The sequence below is a fragment of the Triturus cristatus genome, chromosome 6 (assembly GCF_964204655.1).
Source record: "Triturus cristatus chromosome 6, aTriCri1.1, whole genome shotgun sequence".
Lineage (NCBI taxonomy): Eukaryota > Metazoa > Chordata > Amphibia > Caudata > Salamandridae > Triturus > Triturus cristatus.
This window is the reverse complement of record NC_140589.1, coordinates 1,658,342,935-1,658,360,943: the sequence shown is the minus strand read 5'-3', so window position 1 is coordinate 1,658,360,943 and position 18,009 is coordinate 1,658,342,935.

The window sequence follows — 18,009 nt, the reverse complement described above, 5'->3', positions numbered from 1 at the left end:
AAATTTACCACCACCCAGCGTTCCCCCAGGTCTCCCGGTAAAAATGGTGCCTCACTTGTGTGGGAGGCCCAAGTACCCGCGGCAGGCAAGGGCCCAAAACCTAGTGAGGCGACATCAAAATGGCCTATCGCAAAACCACCTGGTTTTGCAAGGGGGGTCACTTTGGTTTTTGACCCGGTGCTCGGCGGCCATCTAGGGAAACCTACCAAACCCACGCATTTCTGAAAACTAGACACCCGGCGGCTTCCAGGAAGGTATGGCTTGCGTGGATCTCCCAACGTTTCCTTACCCAGAATCCCCTGCAAACCTACATTTTAGCTGAAAAAATCACTTTTTTCACACATTTTGGGGTGGGAAAGTTGTGGCATCACCGGGCTCACACAAATTTACCACCACCCAGCGTTCCCCCAGGTCTCCCGGTAAAAATGGTGCCTCACTTGTGTGGGAGGCCCAAGTACCTGCGGCAGGCAAGGGCCCAAAACCTAGTGAGGCGACATCAAAATGGTATATCGCAAAACCACCTGGTTTTGCAAGGGGGGTCACTTTGGTTTTTGACCCGGTGCTCGGCGGCCATCTAGGGAAACCTACCAAACCCATGCATTTCTGAAAACTAGACACCCGGCGGCTTCCAGGGAGGTATGGCTTGCGTGGATCCCCCAACGTTTCCTTACCCAGAATCCCCTGCAAACCTCAATTTTTGCTGAAAAAATCACTTTTTTCACACATTTTGGGGTGGGAAAGTTGTGGCATCACCGGGCTCACACAAATTTACCACCACCCAGCATTCACCCAGGTCTCCCGGTAAAAATGGTGCCTCACTTGTGTGGGAGGCCCAAGTACCCGCGGCAGGCAAGGGCCCAAAACGTAGTGAGGCGACATTAAAATGGCCTATCGCAAAACCACCTGGTTTTGCAAGGGGGTCACTTTGGTTTTTGACCCGGTGCTCGGCGGCCATCTAGGGAAACCTACCAAACCCACGCATTTCTGAAAACTAGACACCCGGCGGCTTCCAGGGAAGTATGGCTTGCGTGGATCCCCCAACGTTTCCTTACCCAGAATCCCCTGCAAACCTCAATTTTTGCTGAAAAAATCACTTTTTTCACACATTTTGGGGTGGGAAAGTTGTGGCATCACCGGGCTCACACAAATTTACCACCACCCAGCATTCCCCCAGGTCTCCCGGTAAAAATGGTGCCTCACTTGTGTGGGAGGCCCAAGTACCCGCGGCAGGCAAGGGCCCAAAACGTAGTGAGGCGACATTAAAATGGCCTATCGCAAAACCACCTGGTTTTGCAAGGGGGTCACTTTGGTTTTTGACCCGGTGCTCGGCGGCCATCTAGGGAAACCTACCAAACCCACGCATTTCTGAAAACTAGACACCCGGCGGCTTCCAGGGAGGTATGGCTTGCGTGGATCCCCCAACGTTTCCTTACCCAGAATCCCCTGCAAACCTACATTTTAGCTAAAAAAAAAATCACTTTTTTCACACATTTTGGGGAGGGAAAGTTGTGGCATCACCGGGCTCACACAAATTTACCACCACCCAGCGTTCCCCCAGGTCTTCCGGTAAAAATGGTGCCTCACTTGTGTGGGAGACCCAAGTACCCGCGGCAGGCAAGGGCCCAAAACCTAGTGAGGCGACATCAAAATGGCCTATCGCAAAACCACCTGGTTTTGCAAGGGGGGTCACTTTGGTTTTTGACCCGGTGCTCGGCGGCCATCTAGGGAAACCTACCAAACCCATCCATTTCTGAAAACTAGACACCCGGCGGCTTCCAGGGAGGTATGGCTTCCAACGTTTCCTTACCCAGAATCCCCTGCAAACCTCAATTTTTGCTCAAAAAATCACTTTTTTCACACATTTTGGGGTGGGAAAGTTGTGGCATCACCGGGCTCACACAAATTTACAACCACCCAGCGTTCCCCCAGGTCTCCCGGTAAAAATGGTGCCTCACTTGTGTGGGAGGCCCAAGTACCCGCGGCAGGCAAGGGCCCAAAACGTTGTGAGGCGACATCAAAATGGCCTATCGCAAAACCACCTGGTTTTGCAAGGGGGGTCACTTTGGTTTTTGACCCGGTGCTCGGCGGCCATCTAGGGAAACCTACCAAACCCATGCATTTCTGAAAACTAGACACCCGGCGGCTTCCAGGGAGGTATGGCTTGCGTGGATCCCCCAACGTTTCCTTACCCAGAATCCCCTGCAAACCTCAATTTTTGCTTAAAAAATCACTTTTTTCACACATTTTTGGGTGGGAAAGTTGTGGCATCACCAGGCTCACACACATTTACCACCACCCAGCATTCCCCCAGGTCTCCCGGTAAAAATGGTGCCTCACTTGTGTGGGAGGCCCAAGTACCCGCGGCAGGCAAGGGCCCAAAACCTAGTGAGGCGACATCAAAATGGCCTATCGCAAAACCACCTGGTTTTGCAAGGGGGGTCACTTTGGTTTTTGACCCGGTGCTCGGCGGCCATCTAGGGAAACCTACCAAGCCCACGCATTTCTGAAAACTAGACACCCGGCGGCTTCCAGGGAGGTGTGGCTTGCGTGGATCCCCCAACGTTTCCTTACCCAGAATCCCCTGCAAACCTCAATTTTTGCTGAAAAAATCACTTTTTTCACACATTTTGGGGTGGGAAAGTTGTGGCATCACCGGGCTCACACAAATTTACCACCACCCAGCGTTCCCCCAGGTCTCCCGATAAAAATGGTGCCTCAATTGTGTGGGAGGCCCAAGTACCCGCGGCAGGCAAGGGCCCAAAACCTAGTGAGGCGACATCAAAATGGCCTATCGCAAAACCACCTGGTTTTGCAAGGGGGGTCACTTTGGTTTTTGACCCGGTGCTCGGCGGCCATCAAGGGAAACCTACCAAACCCACGCATTACTGAAAACTAGACACCCGGTGGCTTCCAGGGAGGTATGGCTTGCGTGGATCCCCCAACGTTTCCTTACCCAGAATCCCCTGCAAACCTACATTTTAGCTGAAAAAAAAACACTTTTTTCACACATTTTGGGGTGGGAAAGTTGTGGCATCACCGGGATCACACAAATTTACCACCACCCAGCGTTCCCCCAGGTCTCCCGGTAAAAATGGTGCCTCACTTGTGTGGGAGGACCAAGTTCCCGCGGCAGGCAAGGGCCCAAAACCTAGTGAGGCGACATCAAAATGGCCTATCGCAAAACCACCTGGTTTTGCAAGGGGGGTCACTTTGGTTTTTGACCCGGTGCTCGGCGGCCATCTAGGGAAACCTACCAAACCCACGCATTTCTGAAAACTAGACACCCGGCGGCTTCCAGGGAGGTATGGCTTGCGTGGATCCCCCAACGTTTCCTTACCCAGAATCCCTCTGCAAACCTCAATTTTTGCTGAAAAAATCACTTTTTTCACACATTTTTTGGTGGGAAAGTTGTGCCATCCCCGGGCTCACACAAATTTACCACCACCCAGCGTTCCCCCAGGTCTCCTGGTAAAAATGGTGCCTCACTTGTGTGGGAGGCCCAAGTACCCGCGGCAGGCAAGGGCCCAAAACCTAGTGAGGCAACATCAAAATGGCCTATCGCAAAACCACCGGGTTTTGCAAGGGGGGTCACTTTGGTTTTTGACCCGGTGCTCGGCGGCCATCTAGGGAAACCTACCAAACCCATGCATTTCTGAAAACTAGTCACCCGGCGGCTTCCAGGGAGGTATGGCTTGCGTGGATCCCCCAACGTTTCCTTACCCAGAATCCCCTGCAAACCTCAATTTTTGCTGACAAAAATCACTTTTTTCACACATTGTGGGGTGGGAAAGTTGTGGCATCACCGGGCTCACACAAATTTACCACCACCCAGCGTTCCCCCAGGTCTCCCGGTAAAAATGGTGCCTCACTTGTGTGGGAGGCCCAAGTACCCGCGGCAGGCAAGGGCCCAAAACCTAGTGAGGCGACATCAAAATGGCCTATCGCAAAACCACCTGGTTTTGCAAGGGGGGTCACTTTGGTTTTTGACCCGGTGCTCGGCGGCCATCTAGGGAAACCTACCAAACCCACGCATTTCTGAAAACTAGACACCCGGCGGCTTCCAGGAAGGTATGGCTTGCGTGGATCTCCCAACGTTTCCTTACCCAGAATCCCCTGCAAACCTACATTTTAGCTGAAAAAATCACTTTTTTCACACATTTTGGGGTGGGAAAGTTGTGGCATCACCGGGCTCACACAAATTTACCACCACCCAGCGTTCCCCCAGGTCTCCCGGTAAAAATGGTGCCTCACTTGTGTGGGAGGCCCAAGTACCTGCGGCAGGCAAGGGCCCAAAACCTAGTGAGGCGACATCAAAATGGTATATCGCAAAACCACCTGGTTTTGCAAGGGGGGTCACTTTGGTTTTTGACCCGGTGCTCGGCGGCCATCTAGGGAAACCTACCAAACTCATGCATTTCTGAAAACTAGACACCCGGCGGCTTCCAGGGAGGTATGGCTTGCGTGGATCCCCCAACGTTTCCTTACCCAGAATCCCCTGCAAACCTCAATTTTTGCTGAAAAAAATCACTTTTTTCACACATTTTGGGGTGGGAAAGTTGTGGCATCACCGGGCTCACACAAATTTACCACCACCCAGCATTCCCCCAGGTCTCCCGGTAAAAATGGTGCCTCACTTGTGTGGGAGGCCCAAGTACCCGCGGCAGGCAAGGGCCCAAAACGTAGTGAGGCGACATTAAAATGGCCTATCGCAAAACCACCTGGTTTTGCAAGGGGGTCACTTTGGTTTTTGACCCGGTGCTCGGCGGCCATCTAGGGAAACCTACCAAACCCACGCATTTCTGAAAACTAGACACCCGGCGGCTTCCAGGGAGGTATGGCTTGCGTGGATCCCCCAACGTTTCCTTACCCAGAATCCCCTGCAAACCTCAATTTTTGCTGAAAAAATCACTTTTTTCACACATTTTGGGGTGGGAAAGTTGTGGCATCACCGGGCTCACACAAATTTACCACCACCCAGCATTCCCCCAGGTCTCCCGGTAAAAATGGTGCCTCACTTGTGTGGGAGGCCCAAGTACCCGCGGCAGGCAAGGGCCCAAAACGTAGTGAGGCGACATTAAAATGGCCTATCGCAAAACCACCTGGTTTTGCAAGGGGGTCACTTTGGTTTTTGACCCGGTGCTCGGCGGCCATCTAGGGAAACCTACCAAACCCACGCATTTCTGAAAACTAGACACCCGGCGGCTTCCAGGGAGGTATGGCTTGCGTGGATCCCCCAACGTTTCCTTACCCAGAATCCCCTGCAAACCTACATTTTAGCTGAAAAAAATCACTTTTTTCACACATTTTGGGGTGGGAAAGTTGTGGCATCACCGGGCTCACACAAATTTACCACCACCCAGCGTTCCCCCAGGTCTCCCGGTAAAAATGGTGCCTCACTTGTGTGGGAGGCCCAAGTACCCGCGGCAGGCAAGGGCCCAAAACCTAGTGAGGCGACATCAAAATGGCCTATCGCAAAACCACCTGGTTTTGCAAGGGGGGTCACTTTGGTTTTTGACCCGGTGCTCGGCGGCCATCCAGGGAAACCTACCAAACCCACGCATTTCTGAAAACATGACACCCGGCGGCTTCCAGGGAGGTATGGCTTGCGTGGATCCCCCAACGTTTCCTTACCCAGAATCCCCTGCAAACCTCAATTTTTGCTGAAAAAATCACTTTTTTCACACATTTTGGGGTGGGAAAGTTGTGGCATCACCGGGCTCAAACAAATTTACCACCACCCAGCGTTCCCCCAGGTCTCCCGGTAAAAATGGTGCCTCACTTGTGTGGGAGGCCCAAGTACCCGCAGCAGGCAAGGGCCCAAAACCTAGTGAGGCGACATCAAAATGGCCTATCGCAAAACCACTTTGTTTTGCAAGGGGGGTCACTTTGGTTTTTGACCCGGTGCTCGGCGGCCATCTAGGGAAACCTACCAAACCCACGCATTTCTGAAAACTAGACACCCGGCGGCTTCCAGGGAGGTATGGCTTGCGTGGATCCCCCAACGTTTCCTTACCCAGAATCCCCTGCAAACCTCAATTTTTGCTTAAAAAATCACTTTTTTCACACATTTTTGGGTGGGAAAGTTGTGGCATCACCAGGCTCACACACATTTACCACCACCCAGCATTCCCCCAGGTCTCCCGGTAAAAATGGTGCCTCACTTGTGTGGGAGGCCCAAGTACCCGCGGCAGGCAAGGGCCCAAAACCTAGTGAGGCGACATCAAAATGGCCTATCGCAAAACCACCTGGTTTTGCAAGGGGGGTCACTTTGGTTTTTGACCCGGTGCTCGGCGGCCATCTAGTGAAACCTACCAAACCCACGCATTTCTGAAAACTAGACACCCGGCGGCTTCCAGGGAGGTATGGCTTGCGTGGATCCCCCAACGTTTCCTTACCCAGAATCCCCTGCAAACCTCAATTTTTGCTGAAAAAATCACTTTTTTCACACATTTTGGGATGGGAAAGTTGTGGCATCACCGGGCTCACACAAATTTACCACCACCCAGCGTTCCCCCAGGTCTCCCGATAAAAATGGTGCCTCACTTGTGTGGGAGGCCCAAGTACCCGCGGCAGGCAAGGGCCCAAAACCTAGTGAGGCGACATCAAAATGGCCTATCGCAAAACCACCTGGTTTTGCAAGGGGGGTCACTTTGGTTTTTGACCCGGCGCTCGGCGGCCATCAAGGGAAACCTACCAAACCCACGCATTTCTGAAAACTAGACACCCGGCGGCTTCCAGGGAGGTATGGCTTGCGTGGATCCCCCAACGTTTCCTTACCCAGAATCCCCTGCAAACCTACATTTTAGCTGAAAAAAATCACTTTTTTCACACATTTTGGGGTGGGAAAGTTGTGGCATCACCGGGATCACACAAATTTACCACCACCCAGCGTTCCCCCAGGTCTCCCGGTAAAAATGGTGCCTCACTTGTGTGGGAGGCCCAAGTACCCGCGGCAGGCAAGGGCCCAAAACCTAGTGAGGCGACATCAAAATGGCCTATCGCAAAACCACCTGGTTTTGCAAGGGGGGTCACTTTGGTTTTTGACCCAGTGCTCGGCGGCCATCTAGGGAAACCTACCAAACCCACGCATTTCTGAAAACTAGACACCCGGCGGCTTCCAGGGAGGTATGGCTTGCGTGGATCCCCCAACGTTTCCTTACCCAGAATCCCCTGCAAACCTCAATTTTTGCTGAAAAAATCACTTTTTTCACACATTTTGGGGTGGGAAAGTTGTGGCATCACTGGGCTCACACAAATTTACCACCACCCAGCGTTCCCCCAGGTCTCCCGGTAAAAATGGTGCCTCACTTGTGTGGGAGGCCCAAGTACCCGCGGCAGGCAAGGGCCCAAAACCTCGTGAGGCGACATCAAAATGGCCTATCGCAAAACCACCTGGTTTTGCGAGGGGGGTCACTTTGGTTTTTGACCCGGTGCTCGGCGGCCATCTAGGGAAACCTACCAAACCCATGCATTTCTGAAAACTAGACACCCGGCGGCTTCCAGGGAGGTATGGCTTGCGTGGGTCCCCCAACGTTTCCTTACCCAGAATCCCCTGCAAACCTCAATTTTTACTGAAAAAATCACTTTTTTCACACATTTTGGGGTGGGAAAGTTGTGGCATCACCGGGCTCTTACAAATTTACCACCACCCAGCGTTCCCCCAGGTCTCCCGGTAAAAATGGTGCCTCACTTGTGTGGGAGGCCCAAGTACCCGCGGCAGGCAAGGGCCCAAAACGTTGTGAGGCGACATCAAAATGGCCTATCGCAAAACCACCTGGTTTTGCAAGGGGGGTCACTTTGGTTTTTGACCCGGTGCTCGGCGGCCATCTAGGGAAACCTACCAAACCCATGCATTTCTGAAAACTAGACACCCGGCGGCTTCCAGGGAGGTATGGCTTGCATGGATCCCCCAACGTTTCCTCACCCAGAATCCCCTGCAAACCTCAATTTTTGCTGAAAAAATCACTTTTTTCACACATTTTGGCGTGGGAAAGTTGTGGCATCACCGGGCTCACACAAATTTACCACCACCCAGCGTTCCCCCAGGTCTCCCGGTAAAAATGGTGCCTCACTTGTGTGGGAGGCCCAAGTACCCGCGGCAGGCAAGGGCCCAAAACCTCGTGATGCGACATCAAAATGGCCTATCGCAAAACCACCTGGTTTTGCGAGGGGGGTCACTTTGGTTTTTGACCCGGTGCTCGGCGGCCATCTAGGGAAACCTACCAAACCCATGCATTTCTGAAAACTAGACACCCGGCGGCTTCCAGGGAGGTATGGCTTGCGTGGGTCCCCCAACGTTTCCTTACCCAGAATCCCCTGCAAACCTCAATTTTTGCTGAAAAAATCACTTTTTTCACACATTTTGGGGTGGGAAAGTTGTGGCATCACCGGGCTCTTACAAATTTACCACCACCCAGCGTTCCCCCAGGTCTCCCGGTAAAAATGGTGCCTCACTTGTGTGGGAGGCCCAAGTACCCGCGGCAGGCAAGGGCCCAAAACGTTGTGAGGCGACATCAAAATGGCCTATCGCAAAACCACCTGGTTTTGCAAGGGGGTCACTTTGGTTTTTGACCCGGTGCTCGGCGGCCATCTAGGGAAACCTACCAAACCCATGCATTTCTGAAAACTAGACACCCAGCGGCTTCCATGGAGGTATGGCTTGCGTGGATCCCCCAACGTTTCCTTACCCAGAATCCCCTGCAAACTTACATTTTAGCTGAAAAAAATCACTTTTTTCACACATTTTGGGGTGGGAAAGTTGTGGCATCACCGGGCTCACACAAATTTACCACCACCCAGCGTTCCCCCAGGTCTCCCGGTAAAAATGGTGCCTCACTTGTGTGGGAAGCCCAAGTACCCGCGGCAGGCAAGGGCCCAAATCCTAGTGAGGCGACATCAAAATGGCCTATCGCAAAACCACCTGTTTTTGCGAGGGGGGTCACTTTGGTTTTTGACCCGGTGCTCGGCGGCCATCTAGGGAAACCTACCAAACCCATGCATTTCTGAAAACTAGACACCCGGCGGCTTTCAGGGAGGTATGGCTTGCGTGGATCCCCCAACGTTTCCTTACCCAGAATCCCCTGCAAACCTCAATTTTTGGTGAAAAAAATCACTTTTTTTCACACATTTTGGGGTGGGAAAGTTGTGGCATCACCGGGCTCACACAAATTTACCACCACCCAGCGTTCCCCCAGGTCTCCCGGTAAAAATGGTGCCTCACTTGTGTGGGAGGCCCAAGTACCCGCGGCAGGCAAGGGCCCAAATCCTAGTGAGGCGACATCAAAATGGCCTATCGCAAAACCACCTGGTTTTGCGAGGGGGGACACTTTGGTTTTTGACCCGGTGCTCGGCGGCCATCTAGGGAAACCTACCAAACCCACGCATTTCTGAAAACTAGACACCCGGCGGCTTCCAGGGAGGTATGGCTTGCGTGGATCCCCCAACGTTTCCTTACCCAGAATCCCCTGCAAACCTACATTTTAGCTGAAAAAATCACTTTTTTCACACATTTTGGGGTGGGAAAGTTGTGGCATCACCGAGCTCACACAAATTTACCACCACCCAGCGTTCCCCCAGATCTCCCGGTAAAAATGGTGCCTCACTTGTGTGGGAGGCCCAAGTACCCGCGGCAGGCAAGGGCCCAAAACCTAGTGAGGCGACATCAAAATGGCCTATCGCAAAACCACCTGGTTTTGCAAGGGGGGTCACTTTGGTTTTTGACCCGGTGCTCGGCGGCCATCTAGGGAAACCTACCAAACCCATGCATTTCTGAAAACTAGACACCCAGCGGCTTCCAGGGAGGTATGGCTTGCGTGGATCCCCCAACGTTTCCTTACCCAGAATCCCCTGCAAACCTCAATTTTTGTTGAAAAATCACTTTTTTCACACATTTTGGGGTGAGAAAGTTGTGGCATCACTGGGCTCACACAAATTTACCACCACCCAGCGTTCCCCCAGGTCTCCCGGTAAAAATGGTGCCTCACTTGTGTGGGAGGCCCAAGTACCCGCGGCAGGCAAGGGCCCAAAACCTAGTGAGGCGACATCAAAATGGCCTATCGCAAAACCACCTGGTTTTGCAAGGGGGGTCACTTTGGTTTTTGACCCGGTGCTCGGCGGCCATCTAGGGAAACCTACCAAACCCATGCATTTCTGAAAACTAGACACCCGGTGGCTTCCAGGGAGGTATGGCTTGCGTGGATCCCCCAACGTTTCCTTACCCAGAATCCCCTGCAAACCTCAATTTTTGCTGAAAAAATCACTTTTTTCCCACATTTTGGGGTGGGAAAGTTGTGGCATCACCGGGCTCACACAAATTTACCACCACCCAGCGGTCCCCCAGGTCTCCCGGTAAAAATGGTGCCTCACTTGTGAGGGAGGCCCAAGTACCCGCGGCAGGCAAGGGCCCAAAACCTAGTGAGGCAACATCAAAACTGCATATCGCAAAACCACCTGGTTTTGCAAGGGGGGTCACTTTGGTTTTTGACCCGGTGCTCGGCGGCCATCTAGGGAAACCTAGGAAACCCACGCTTTTCTGAAAACTAGACACCCGGCGGCTTCCAGGGAGGTATGGCTTGCGTGGATCCCCCAACGTTTCCTTACCCAGAATCCCCTGCAAACCTCAATTTTTGCTGAAAAAATCACTTTTTTCACACATTTTGGGGTGGAAAAGTTGTGGCATCACCGGGCTCACACAAATTTACCACCACCCAGCGTTCCCCCAGGTCTCCCGGTAAAAATGGTGCCTCACTTGTGTGGGAGGCCCAAGTACCCGCGGCAGGCAAGGGCCCAAAACCTAGTGAGGCGACATCAAAATGGCCTATTGCAAAACCACCTGGTTTTGCAAGGGGGGTCACTTTGGTTTTTGACCCGGTGCTCGGCGGCCATCTAGGGAAACCTACCAAACCCACGCATTTCTGAAAACTAGACACCCGGCGGCTTCCAGGGAGGTATGGCTTGCGTGGATCCCCCAACGTTTCCTTACCCAGAATCCCCTGCAAACCTCAATTTTTGCTGAAAAAATCACTTTTTTCACACATTTTGGGGTGGGAAAGTTGTGGCATCACCGGGCTCACACAAATTTACCACCACCCAGCATTCCCCCAGGTCTCCCGGTAAAAATGGTGCCTCACTTGTGTGGGAGGCCCAAGTACCCGCGGCAGGCAAGGGCCCAAAACCTAGTGAGGCAACATCAAAATGGCCTATCGCAAAACCACCTGGTTTTGCAAGGGGGGTCACTTTGGTTTTTGACCCGGTGCTCGGCGGCCATCTAGGGAAACCTACCAAACCCATGCATTTCTGAAAACTAGACACCCGGCGGCTTACAGGGAGGTATGGCTTGCGTGGATCCCCCAACGTTTCCTTACCCAGAATCCCCTGCAAACCTCAATTTTTGCTGAAAAATCACTTTTTTCACACATTTTGGGGTGAGAAAGTTGTGGCATCACTGGGCTCACACAAATTTACCACCACCCAGCGTTCCCCCAGGTCTCCCGGTAAAAATGGTGCCTCACTTGTGTGGGAGGCCCAAGTACCCGCGGCAGGCAAGGGCCCAAAACCTAGTGAGGCGACATCAAAATGGCCTATCGCAAAACCACCTGGTTTTGCAAGGGGGGTCACTTTGGTTTTTGACCCGGTGCTCGGCGGCCATCTAGGGAAACCTACCAAACCCATGCATTTCTGAAAACTAGACACCCGGTGGCTTCCAGGGAGGTATGGCTTGCGTGGATCCCCCAACGTTTCCTTACCCAGAATCCCCTGCAAACCTCAATTTTTGCTGAAAAAATCACTTTTTTCACACATTTTGGGGTGGGAAAGTTGTGGCATCACCGGGCTCACACAAATTTACCACCACCCAGCGTTCCCCCAGGTCTCCCGGTAAAAATGGTGCCTCACTTGTGAGGGAGGCCCAAGTACCCGCGGCAGGCAAGGGCCCAAAACCTAGTGAGGCAACATCAAAACTGCATATCGCAAAACCACCTGGTTTTGCAAGGGGGGTCACTTTGGTTTTTGACCCGGTGCTCGGCGGCCATCTAGGGAAACCTACGAAACCCACGCTTTTCTGAAAACTAGACACCCGGCGGCTTCCAGGGAGGTATGGCTTGCGTGGATCCCCCAACGTTTCCTTACCCAGAATCCCCTGCAAACCTCAATTTTTGCTGAAAAAATCACTTTTTTCACACATTTTGGGGTGGAAAAGTTGTGGCATCACCGGGCTCACACAAATTTACCACCACCCAGCGTTCCCCCAGGTCTCCCGGTAAAAATGGTGCCTCACTTGTGTGGGAGGCCCAAGTACCCGCGGCAGGCAAGGGCCCAAAACCTAGTGAGGCGACATCAAAATGGCCTATTGCAAAACCACCTGGTTTTGCAAGGGGGGTCACTTTGGTTTTTGACCCGGTGCTCGGCGGCCATCTAGGGAAACCTACCAAACCCACGCATTTCTGAAAACTAGACACCCGGCGGCTTCCAGGGAGGTATGGCTTGCGTGGATCCCCCAACGTTTCCTTACCCAGAATCCCCTGCAAACCTCAATTTTTGCTGAAAAAATCACTTTTTTCACACATTTTGGGGTGGGAAAGTTGTGGCATCACCGGGCTCACACAAATTTACCACCACCCAGCATTCCCCCAGGTCTCCCGAAAAAAATGGTGCCTCACTTGTGTGGGAGGCCCAAGTACCCGCGGCAGGCAAGGGCCCAAAACCTAGTGAGGCGACATCAAAATGGCCTATCGCAAAACCACCTGGTTTTGCGAGGGGGTCACTTTGGTTTATGACCCGGTGCTCGGCGGCCATCTAGGGAAACCTACCAAACCCACGCATTTCTGAAAACTAGACACCCGGCGGCTTCCAGGGAGGTATGGCTTGCGTGGATCCCCCAACGTTTCCTTACCCAGAATCCCCTGCAAACCTCAATTTTTGCTGAAAAAATCACTTTTTTCCACACATTTTGGGGTGGGAAAGTTGTGGCATCACCGGGCTCACACAAATTTACCACCACCCAGCGTTCCCCCAGGTCTCCCGGTAAAAATGGTGCCTCACTTGTGTGGGAGGCCCAAGTACCCGCGGCAGGCAAGGGCCCACAACCTCGTGAGGCGACATCAAAATGGCCTATCGCAAAACCACCTGGTTTTGCGAGGGTGGTCACTTTGGTTTTTGACCCGGTGCTCGGCGGCCATCTAGGGAAACCTACCAAACCCATGCATTTCTGAAAACTAGACACCCGGCGGCTTCCAGGGAGGTATGGCTTGCGTGGGTACCCCAACGTTTCCTTACCCAGAATCCCCTGCAAACCTCAATTTTTGCTGAAAAAATCACTTTTTTCACACATTTTGGGGTGGGAAAGTTGTGGCATCACCGGGCTCACACATATTTACCACCACCCAGCGTTCCCCCAGGTCTCCCGGTAAAAATGGTGCCTCACTTGTGTGGGAGGCCCAAGTACCCGCGGCAGGCAAGGGCCCAAAACGTTGTGAGGCGACATCAAAATGGCCTATCGCAAAACCACCTGGTTTTGCAAGGGGGGTCACTTTGGTTTTTGACCCGGTGCTCGGCGGCCATCTAGAGAAACCTACCAAACCCATGCATTTCTGAAAACTAGACACCCAGCGGCTTCCAGGGAGGTATGGCTTGCGTGGATCCCCCAACGTTTCCTTACCCAGAATCCCCTGCAAACCTCAATTTTTGCTGAAAAAATCACTTTTTTCACACATTTTGGGGTGGGAAAGTTGTGGCATCACCGGGCTCACACAAATTTACCACCACCCAGCGTTCCCCCAGGTCTCCCGGTAAAAATGGTGCCTCACTTGTGTGGGAGGCCCAAGTACCCGCGGCAGGCAAGGGCCCAAAACCTAGTGAGGCGACATCAAAATGGCCTATCGCAAAACCACCTGGTTTTGCAAGGGGGGTCACTTTGGTTTTTGACCCGGTGCTCGGCGGCCATCTAGGGAAACCTACCAAACCCATGCATTTCTGAAAACTAGACACCCGGCGGCTTCCAGGGAGGTATGGCTTGCGTGGATCCCCCAACGTTTCCTTACCCAGAATCCCCTGCAAACCTCAATTTTTGCTGAAAAATCTCTTTTTTCACACATTTTGGGGTGGGAAAGTTGTGGCATCACCGGGCTCACACAAATTTACCACCACCCAGCGTTCCCCCAGGTCTCCCGGTAAAAATGGTGCCTCACTTGTGTGGGAGGCCCAAGTACCCGCGGCAGGCAAGGGCCCAAAACCTAGTGAGGCCAAATCAAAATGGCCTATCGCAAAACCACCTGATTTTGCAAGGGGGGTCACTTTGGTTTTTGACCCGGTGCTCGGCGGCCATCTAGGGAAACCTACCAAACCCATGCATTTCTGAAAACTAGACACCCGGTGGCTTCCAGGGAGGTATGGCTTGCGTGGATCCCCCAACGTTTCCTTACCCAGAATCCCCGGCAAACCTTAATTTTCGCTGAAAAAAATCACTTTTTTCACACATTTTGGGGTGGGAAAGTTGTGGCATCACCGGGCTCACACAAATTTACCACCACCCAGCGTTCCTCCAGGTCTCCCGATAAAAATGGGGCCTCACTTGTGTGGGAGGCCCAAGTACCCGCGGCAGGCAAGGGCCCAAAACCTAGTGAGGCGACATCAAAATGGCCTATCGCAAAACCACCTGGTTTTGCAAGGGGGGTCACTTTGGTTTTTGACCCGGTGCTCGGCGGCCATCTAGGGAAACCTACCAAACCCACGCATTTCTGAAAACTAGACACCCGGCGGCTTCCAGGGAGGTATGGCTTGCGTGGATCCCCCAATGGTTCCTTACCCAGAATCCCCTGCAAACCTCAATTTTAGCTGAAAAAAATCACTTTTTTCACACATTTTGGGGTGGGAAAGTTGTGGCATCACCGGGATCACACAAATTTACCACCACCCAGCGTTCCCCCAGGTCTCCCGGTAAATATGGTGCCTCACTTGTGTGGGAGGCCCAAGTACCCACGGCAGGCAAGGGCCCAAAACCTAGTGAGGCGACATCAGAATGGCCTATCGCAAAACTACCTGGTTTTGCAAGGGGGGTCACTTTGGTTTTTGACCCGGTGCTCGGCGGCCATCTAGGGAAATGTTGGACTTGGCCCTTCTGGCAGGTTCACCCCTGAACTTTTTGCTTTTTATTGGTGACTTGGTGTGGTGATTTTTTTGGTTTCTGCGCACTTTCCCTGTGTCCCAGGGTAAAGTGCGTGCGTGCTCTGAGTGCATGTGGTGAGATAGGCCTGCCCTCCCATAGGAATGCATGGGGAATGTATGTGTCCCTAGTAGTTCCTGATGCGTGGGGTGTGCAGGCCCGAGTTTGGTATGTGCGGACTCGTGGGAGTGAATGCTGCGCGATGATGTGTGCGGCGTGCATGTACCTAGTATGGAAGTGCCACTTCTAGAAGTGGGCACTTCTGTGTGCAGTGTGTCTGTCGCGTGATTGGCTGGTCATGTCATGTGATGGGCTAGGGATTCCCCAGAGTGAGGATGAGTCACCCAGTGGTGAATGGGGAGATCAGCAGCTAGATGGGTGGGAGGAGTACACCTGGGTCCTGAATAGGACAGGGTTTTCCACACACAATGCTGGCCCCGCCCCCTGCGGTGCGACTGACGACCCTAGCCCTGCCAATGAATAGAGTGAGGGGCTGAGCACATCAAGGGTGCTCCCCAACCAGCTGCGACTGGTTTTCCCCCTCACCCTGAACCCAGAACAAAGGGATTTGGTGTATAAAAAGGGGCTGTGTCCCCTTACAAAATGTTCTTGTACTGCACTTGAATCTACCAGGGGCGCGCTGCTGCTGGGGCCCAGGGGAAGGCTTGCCTCCCTGGGCCCTGCCCAGCCCCTGGATGCCCTGGATACCTGGAGGACTTTCCCTTGCTGGGAGCTGCTTTGCTCCATCTTCTAAATGCCCAGGACTGATGAGAACTTTTTCCTTTTACCTTGCCAAGGCTTTATGCTGGCCTAGCGCCCTGGGAGCGCTTTATTTTCCTTGCAGCAAGGTGCTTTTCTGGTCCTCAACATAGCGCCTGGAGAGCGCTTTATTCTGGTTTCCCCCAAAGAAAAAGGGAATGCCTGTGATCTTTGCAGCGCTGGGCTGCGATCTCCACTGAGGGAATCCCGACGTAGGGATTCCCCCATGATGCGTGCTGTAGCGGGAGCCCACCCCGCGCTTGTGCCTCTTTTAATTGATTTCTTGGCTTGCGGGTGCCCACCCCGCTGTGGTATGCCGAGTGCTTGTGGTCCCAATGCGGGTGCCCACCCCGCGTTTCACTGCCGCGGCCCGAGCCGCATTCAAAAGATGCCGCTGAGCCCGCGGCCCGCCTGGTTGTGGGCGGGGCCGCGGGACAGAAGCGGAAGTGCGGCCATTCTCGTTGGAAGCCGCGCCGTGTCTCTGCCCCGCCGGGCAGAGAAGAGACCGAGGACAGGTTTCCCCGCGGGGCTCCCGTGACGGAGACGGAGCCCCGCATGCGGCCCCGAGTGAAGTCCCGGTCCCAAGGGAGGGACCGGGCGAGAAGCCAAAGTCCCAGCCGAATCCCCAGCGAGGCTCCCGGGAGCAAGAGAGAGCCCCGCCTGCCGTGCCCAGAGAAGTCCGAATAGCCGGTGAGTGAGGGGACGAGAGAGAGGCACCATTGCCGGTGCCGACTTCCTGGGCGGCCCCGGTTAGCAGCGGGCCGCCCCAACGAGGGGGCATGTTTATTTTAGAGCCCCAGCTGGCTCCAGCTACGGGAGCAGTTTCGTGGTGATCAGAGCGGCCCCGGAAGGCAGCGGGCCGCTCCAACGTTTTGGGGGCAAAGTATTTCCACGCCCTGTAGGGGCCAGAGGGCACCGAGGTGCCAGTCCCCTATTCTTTGTTGCCTGTGGCCCAGATGGCCAGGACGCTCCAGCGTTTGGGGACATGTTACTTTCTGAGCCAGATGGCTCCCACGTTTTGGCCTATTGTTTCAGGGGCTAGTGAGAGCCCCTGCCTACTATGTGTCCCCCCCAGGTGCGCAGCACTTAGTGCCAGCTGCAGCGTTTAGGCCCTGTGCTTGTCCCCAGCTGCCCAGCAAGTAGTGGGCAGCTGCTACGTTTAGGTTCTGGCGCAACCTGGACTCTAATGCGATTTTGGTGCTAGGAAATGTACGGTGTAGTATGTTTTGCGCACCTTGTGTTCATGCTTATGGGGTTGGGAAATGTACTGTGTATAGTATATTTTGCGCTCCCTGTATTTCATACCTCTAGATAGGATTTCTGCCTAGGAGGTTGTTTTACCTTGTTTAGGTTGATGGTAGGGAGAATGTACTTCCCTGTGTTATGTACGCCCCTAGTGTAGGTATACTTAGGTGGCTAGGTCTAAGGCGTTAGACTTGCGAGAATTGCATAATGTGATTTATGCCCCTGTGATGGATGCAGGATAGGTTTTATACCTGATGCTAGTGTGATGACGCCGAGGTCATTATTGCGCCAGTAGATACTGGTTATGTTCTACATGTACACTTGGTAATTTGTGTTATGTTCTAAGAGTGCTAATTCCTGACAGTGGTCCATGTGGCCCTGTCCCCTGTACATATAATCCCTTGTAAATTCTGCCCGTGCCTGTTGGCACATTGTAGAGTGTGTGTTTTTATCTAATGTGTTGTGTATAATACAAAGGTTATTTTTATAGAATACCTTGTGTGGAGTTTCCTTTGTGGTGGGCCTTGGGTGTTGTTGCTGGGTGCGCGCGCAAACGCTTTACACATCGCCTCAGGGATAAGCCTGTCTGCTCGTGCCAAGCTACCAAGGGGGTGAGCAGGGGTTATCTTTGGCATGTAACTTCCTTGCCCTGACTAGAGTGGTGGTTTCTGCCTGACTTTGGCGCAAGCCTTAGCCAACCAGAAATCGCCATTTCTAACAGGAAACCTACCAAACCCATGCATTTCTGAAAACTAGACACCCGGCGGCTTCCAGGGAGGTATGGCTTGCGTGGATCCCCCAACGTTTCCTTACCCAGAATCCCCTGCAAACCTCAATTTTTGCTGAAA